Genomic DNA, 7320 nt, shown 5'->3' with positions numbered 1-7320 from the left:
TGTAACCCCTATATGCTGCTTTCATGGACGTGTACAGAGCAACAAAAAGTTTGCGTCACCTGACGTCACACTTCCAGACGAGTATCCCTTTCATGGTCTCTTGAGTACTATGTTCTTGACATTTTTGTGCCTTTTGTGGGTGGATTTTGCTGTTTAAAATGGCCCCAAGGATAGTGCAGAAGTGTTACCTGGTGTTCCTCAGCACAAGCAGGAAGAGATGAGCCTTTTGGAGAAAGTGGGTGTTAGGGAGGCTTTTTTTCAGGCATGGGTGTCATGAGGTATATGAGTTCAGTATTAATGTATGTTAAATAAGGTATCTCAACAGAAACACATAAAACAAGGTCATGTATTGCTGGACATGTCACAGGCTTACAGGAACCTAACCCTGTCTTTCCTCTAGGGGGGCAACAATTTGGTACAGGTTGATTATCCCTTTTCAGAAATGCTTGGGATTTTGGAATATTCACATATACAGAATGAGATCTTGGGGATGGGACTGAAGTCTAAACACAATTTATTTCATACACGTTACAGCCTGAATGTAATTTTATACAGTATTTTCAGTAAATTTGTGCATGAAACAAAGTTTTGACTGTGACCCATCACATGAGGTCAGGTGTGGAATTTTCCACTTGTGTCATATCAGCACTCAAAAGTTTTGGGTTTTGGAGCTTTTTGGATTAGGGATGTTCAACCTGTATTTTCTAATTCAGTGTTCATGGTGATTTATTTCTTTTTTGAGACAGAGTCTTGCTCTTGATGCCCGGGCTGGAGTGCAGTGGCATGATCTCGGCTCACTGCAGCCTCTGCCTCCCGGGTTCAAACGATTCTTGTGCCTCAGTCTCCCAAGTAGCTGGGATTACAGGCGTGCACCACCACGCCTGGCTAATTTTTGCATTTTTAGTAGAGACAGAGTATCATCATGTTGACCCGGCTGGTCTCAAACTCCTGATCTCAGGTGATAACCCTCCTCAGCCTCCCAAAGTGTTGGGATTACAGGCGTGAGCCATGGGGCCTGGCCCATAGTGATTTCATAGAATATAACTGCTATGAGTAAAAAGAACTGACTGTAGTTGTATATGGTAAATAACGTAGCTTATAATCCACAATGGTTTGTTTGAAACTACCTAGTTTCATAGCAGGATTTGAGATGCAAAACAGAATAAGACAACTGACATTTTTTGGGCTACCATGTATCTTTTAAAGCATGTATATGACTGCATCATTTGACAGTTTTGACACAAACTAATAGGTGACATTTTTCTGTGGATACTAGATGTATGATGGTTAATTAGAAACTTGTGGAATCTTTTCTCTGTTTCAATATGTATGCTAAGACTTGCATAGATGAAATAAGCTCAAGTAATGTGCCTTGTTTATATAGTATGCTATCTTTGGTTTGGTTATGCGAGAGACGTTAATGGAGAGTACTTTGAAAATTGCTTATTTTTGGTTTAAAATTGTGATCCCAGATTATTCATTTAAAGCAAGTATATGACTTTTTTGTTGTTGTTATTGTTGTTTGGTTTTTGTTTTTGAGACAAGAGTCTTGCTCTGTTACCCAGGCTGGAGTGCAGTGGTGCGATCCCAGTTCATTGCAAGCACTGCCTCCCGAGGTCAAGCAATTCTTAACGTCTCAGCCTCCCAAGTACCTGGAATTACAGGTGCACAATACTACATCCGGCTAAAATTTTTGTATTTTTAGTAGACAGAGTTTCGCCATGTTGGCCAGGCTGGTCTTGAACTCCTGACCCCAAGTGATCTGCCTGCCTCAGTCTCTCAAAGTATTGGAACTACAGGTGTGAGCCACCATGCCTGGCCGAAATCAAGTATATAACTTTGAAGAGGATCTGGATACTTAACGTTTAATGAGTGCAGTAGACAAGTTGTCATGGAAGCAAAGTAAAATCCTAAGTCTGAGTTGGAAGCACCATGAGTGGAGCTACTCAATATACTGCCTAACACTGTCCGACTATGATAGTCTGCTTCTTGGCTCTCTGCTAGGAGACCTAGCCAGTCATAGGGACATCTTTGAGTAAACCAGTCAGGGCAGACACACAATGCCAGTGCTACACCAATGAAATTTTTTACTTTTTTGTATTACAGAGACAGGGTCTCACTCTTGCCCAGGCTGGAGTGTAGTGACACAATTGTAGCTTACTGTAGCCTCCAATTCCTGGGTTCAAGAGACCCTCCCACCTCGGTCTCCAAGTAGCTGAGACTACAGGCACTTACCACCTCGTCCAGCTAATTTTTTTATTTGTAGAGATGGAGGTCTTGCTATGTTGCCCAGGCCAGTCTCAAACTCCTGGCCTCCCGAAGTACTGGGATTACAGGTGTGACCACTACACCTGGCCCCACACCAATGATTTTTAAATTTTTATATTTATTTTTTATAGAGACAGGGTCTTTGCTCTGTCACCCAGGCTGGAGTTCAGTGGCATGATCACAGCTCACTGCAGCCTCAACCTCCTGGGCTCAAGCCATCCTCCCGCCTAGCCTCCTGAGTAGCTGAGACCACAGGTACACTCCACCACATCTGGTTAATTTATTACTTTTTTAGAAATGGGGTCTTGCTCTGTTGCCCAGGTTAGTCTTGAACTCCCGATTCTCCTGCCTAGGCCTCCCAAAGTGCTGGGCTTATAGGTGTCAGCCACCATGCCTGGGAATGAATTATTTGTCTTCCATTTTCTAGGCCTCATATTGACTCTCCCTCTTCAGTAAATATAGCCTGTCTTCTAAGTTAAATTTAAGGGTTTTTAGTTACCACTTTGTATAACACTCAGATCACTTTGATACATCTTCTGTTGCTGTATCTTCTCTACCACCTAGTTTCACATGCTAGGGAGATACATGGCAGAATTGCAGGATAACCTAATTTTTATTTATTTATTTTTTCTTGAGATGGGAGTCTTGCTCTGTCATCCAGGCTGGAGTGCAATAGTGCAATCTAGGCTCACTGCAGCCTCCACCTCCCAGGTTTAAGCGATTCTCTTGCCTCAGCATCCGGAGTAGCTGGGACTACAGGCACGTGCCACCACACCCAGCTAATTTTTGTATTTTTAGTAGATACGGGGTTTCGCCATGTTGGCCAGGCTGGTCTTGAACTCCTGACTTCCGGTGATCTGCCCGCCTTGAACTCCCATAGTGCTGTGATCATAGGCATGAGCCACTGCACCCAGCCAGGATAACCTAATTTTTAAATTTTAGATAGTATTATTTTATTTGACCCTCAAAATCATGGCAAGTTTGCAAAATACTGTATTATCTAAAAAGGTAGAAAAACATGCAATTTACTTTCTTTGTTACAATATCCCCAGAAACAGAAACAACATGAGTTTTTCATTAGCTCTGATGTTCTTTTTGTAGAGAAAAAGCTCTACATGTTAGAATATTTGTCCTTTTCAGAAAGTTCCCACAAGATACATAATCATTGATAAGGCATACATGAGCAGCTGGATTTATGATTGGTGATGGGTTTTTGTTTCTATACCCCACGCCAAGTGAAAAAAAAATGTGTGGTACATGGAATATTTTTTATTATGCTTATTTGGAATTGCCAGGTAGATGGCCACCTGACATTCAAAAGTATTTTATCAGCCCCTAAATGTCAATATTTCCCAAACCATTTAAATCATTAGAAGACATTTTTGCTGTTAAGAATAAAAAGTTGTAATGTAAAATGGACTAAATGCCAGATTATGTGCTAAACAAGTCCTTTAAATTTTTAAGTTAACATTTTTAACAGATTTTTTTTTTTTTTTGAGATGGAGTTTCACTCTTGTTGCCCAGGCTGGAGTGCAATGGCACAATCTTGGATCACTGCAACCACCGCCTCCCGGGTTCACACGATTCTCCTGCCTCAACCTCCTGAGTAGCTGGGATTACAGGCATGTGCCACCACACCCAGCAGCTAATTTTGTATTTTTAGTAGAGATGGGGTTTCTCTATGTTGGTCAGGCTAGTCTCGAGCTCCCAACCTCAGGTGATCCGCCTGCCTCAGCCTCCCAAAGTGCTGGGATTACAGGCATGAGCACTGCGCCCAGCTTTAACATATTTTTATAAGCAAATCATTTATAAATACGGGTGACTATTCTTTACAAATCCAATTGTGATGCGCTGGTAATTTGATGGCACTGCAATTATGGCCAACAATGAAAATTGTAAAATAATTGCCTGAGGAACCAAGCTCATGTGCACTAAAAAAAAAAAAAAAAAAAAAGGAAGCAGGGATTCTTAGAAGATTGTTAGAGGTACAGAGCAGTGAATTTTTTGGAGATGGAGTCTTGCTGTGTTGCCCAGGTTGGAGTGCAGTGGTGCAATATCTGCTCACTACAACGTCCATCTCCTAGGTTCAAATGATTTTCCTGCCTCAGCCTCCCAAGTGGCTGGGACTACAGGCACCCGCCACCATGCCTGGCTAATTTTTGTATTTTTAGTAGAGACAGGGTTTCACCATGTTGCCCAGAGTAGTCTTGAACTCCTGAGCTCAGGCAGTCTAGTTATCCTGCCTCGGCCTCCCAAAGTGCTAGGATTGCAGGTGTGAGTCACTGTGCCTGGCTGATAAGCCTGTTTTTTAATCAACTAATTTAAAAAAAATTTACCAGAGCCAACTCGGAATTAACATTTGTAACTGCTAATATTGAGTATATGTATGTGTTTACTTATCAAGCAAACTCTTTACATGCCCTATCTCATTTAATTCTTAAAACCACCCCATGAAATTGGTTCAGTAATATGTTCTGATTTTGCAGATGAGGAAACTGAAGCATCAAACTGAACCGATACTTGTCCAAAGTCACAGAGTAAGTGGGGGTGGAGCTGGGCTTTAAATCCAAGCCGACATACAGACTCTAGAGTTCACGCTTTTAGGCTTGGCGTAAACTGCCTATAAACTATAAAAAAGTAAAACTCCATAAAATCTCAGGTGCTTGGACTACCTTCAGTCTGAGAGATGGGGGATGGGGAGACACAGGTAGCAAATTTTTATGTTTATCAAAGCATGAAATATAAAGCAAAAACAAAGATGCTTTTTTTTTTTAAATTTAAATTTTTATTTTTTTACGGAATCTCACTCTGTCACCCAGGCTGGAGTGCAGTGGCGCGATCTCAGCTCACCACAGCCTCCACCTCCCAGGTTGAAGCATGTCTCCTGCGCCAGCCTCCCAAGTAGCTGGTACTACAGGCGCATGTCGCCACACCCAGCTAATTTTTGTATTTTTAGTAGAGATGGGGTTTTACCATGTTGCTCAGGCAAATCTTGAACTCCTGACCTCAAGTGATCTGCCTGCCTCGGCTTCCTAATGTACAAAGATACTTTTTTGTTGTCATATTTTAAGGCAGTCAAAAGGAATGAGAAAGTCATTGTTTAGAAGAAAAGGAATCCTAGTGACGAGTTGTCTTGAAAGAGAAGAAAAAAGAAAGTTGAAAAACAAATAGAAGAAAAAGGAGATCTTTACCCGTGCTGGGTATAAAATTCTAAATCAGGATACTTCCTTTGAGCATCTTCGACTGCCTGGGGAATATCAGACATTCTTTTAGTGGCCTTGTGATCATGTTGCTGAGCTTGTTCATGTTCCTGTTCTAGGTTCTCTTAGAATTGATAAATAAACTTAATGAAAACCTTTTAATTACCATGAGTTTTTAATAGAACATGTGAAATTAATGTTCTGACCTTGTATTGCACTTCTGTGCCAATTAGGAAGATGTTTCAACCTTTTCTCAACAGTTACTAAGAAATATGTTGGATAAAACACGGATTACTACTGCTAAAGAAGAACTTTCCAACAAATTGGGAATGTTTTCTTTCAGATAAGTAACACAGACTGCCAGTTAAGTAGCAAAGCCCAATCTAGAACTCCTGGCTCTCTGACATCAGGGTCTGTGCTGTTAACTTGTTTAATTTTGCTTTTATTTCTCTTGCTATTTATGAAGACAAGAATGTTTGATATTTTCGTTACCAATTATATTAATGAATAATAACTACTGTCATTTAAACTTAGCTTTCATCTGATCTCGTGGAGATGACATAGATGTTTTGTGCCATGTGAGTGTAAACATTGATCCTGTTCCAGCTCTTTCCTTGAAGAAACAAACCAGTGGACTTGGAGAGGTGGTGTTATTTATCGTGTGAATTGAGCCAGAAGACATCTAGCATACCATAAATAAGCTCCCCTTGAAGAATTTCCTTTTAATCACATCTTTGATACATGGCAGTTTGGGAACATCACCCCTTGCCTTGCTTTGGGTTTTAAAAAAATTATTCTTTGTTTTTACTACACCCAGATTTTATGCATGATATTTTAATGGAGTTATCATTTATGTACAATTGATATAGCTTTATGATTTTTGACCAGTGTTTATTTTTAATTTATTTTTCATTTTTCATTTTTTAATTTTTTTGACACGGAGTTTCACTCTTGTCGCGAGGCTGGAGTGCAGGGATGGGATCTTGGCTCACTGCAACCTCCACCTCTTGGGTTCAAGTGATTCTCCTGCCTCAGCCTCCTGAGTAGCTGGGATTACAGGCGCCCATCACCACACCCAGCTAATTTTTTGTATTTTTAGTAGAGAAGGGGTTTGTCATGTTGGGCAGGCTGATCTCGAACTCCTGACCTCAGGTGATTGCCTGCCTCGGCCTCCCAAGGTGCTGGGATTACAGGCATGAGCCACCACCCCCGGCCTATTGTATTTTATTTTTTGAGACAGAGTCTCGCTCTCACCCAGTCTGGAGTGCAGTGGCGCAATCTCGGCTCACTGCAACCTCTGCCTCCCGGGTTCTAGCAATTCTTCTGCCTCAGCTTCCGAGTAGCTGGGATTACAGGTGCCTGCCACCACGCCCAGCTAATTTTTTGTGTTTTTAGTGGAGACCAGGTTTTGCCATGTTGGTCAGGCTGGTCTCAAACTCCTCAGGTGGTCTCAAACCTCAGGTGATCCACCTGCCTCGGCCTTCCAAAGTGCTAGGATTACAGGCATGAGCCACCGTGCCTGGCCCTGACCAATGTTTATATCCTGTAATCACTCATATAAAAATGTAGAACATTTCCAGTACCTCAGAGGGTTCCCTTGGGACCCTACTCAGTTAATATTTGCGCCCTTCCCCAAAGGTAGACATTCTTCCTATGTCCTATATTTGTGGTAGCTGTTTTGAATTTCATGTAAATAAATACACACATACTGACTTGTGCTTGTCTGCTTTTGTCCAACTCATGTCTGAGATTTCTCCGTATTATATGTAGCAGTAGTTAGCTCCTGTGTTGCCGCATAGTACTCCATGTATGAATATACCACAATTTATTCCTTCTGTTGATGATGTAAACT

The sequence above is a fragment of the Papio anubis genome, chromosome 8 (assembly GCF_008728515.1).
Source record: "Papio anubis isolate 15944 chromosome 8, Panubis1.0, whole genome shotgun sequence".
Taxonomy (NCBI): domain Eukaryota; kingdom Metazoa; phylum Chordata; class Mammalia; order Primates; family Cercopithecidae; genus Papio; species Papio anubis.
The sequence above is the reverse complement of the archived record's forward strand: the minus strand, read 5'-3'. Positions refer to the sequence as shown.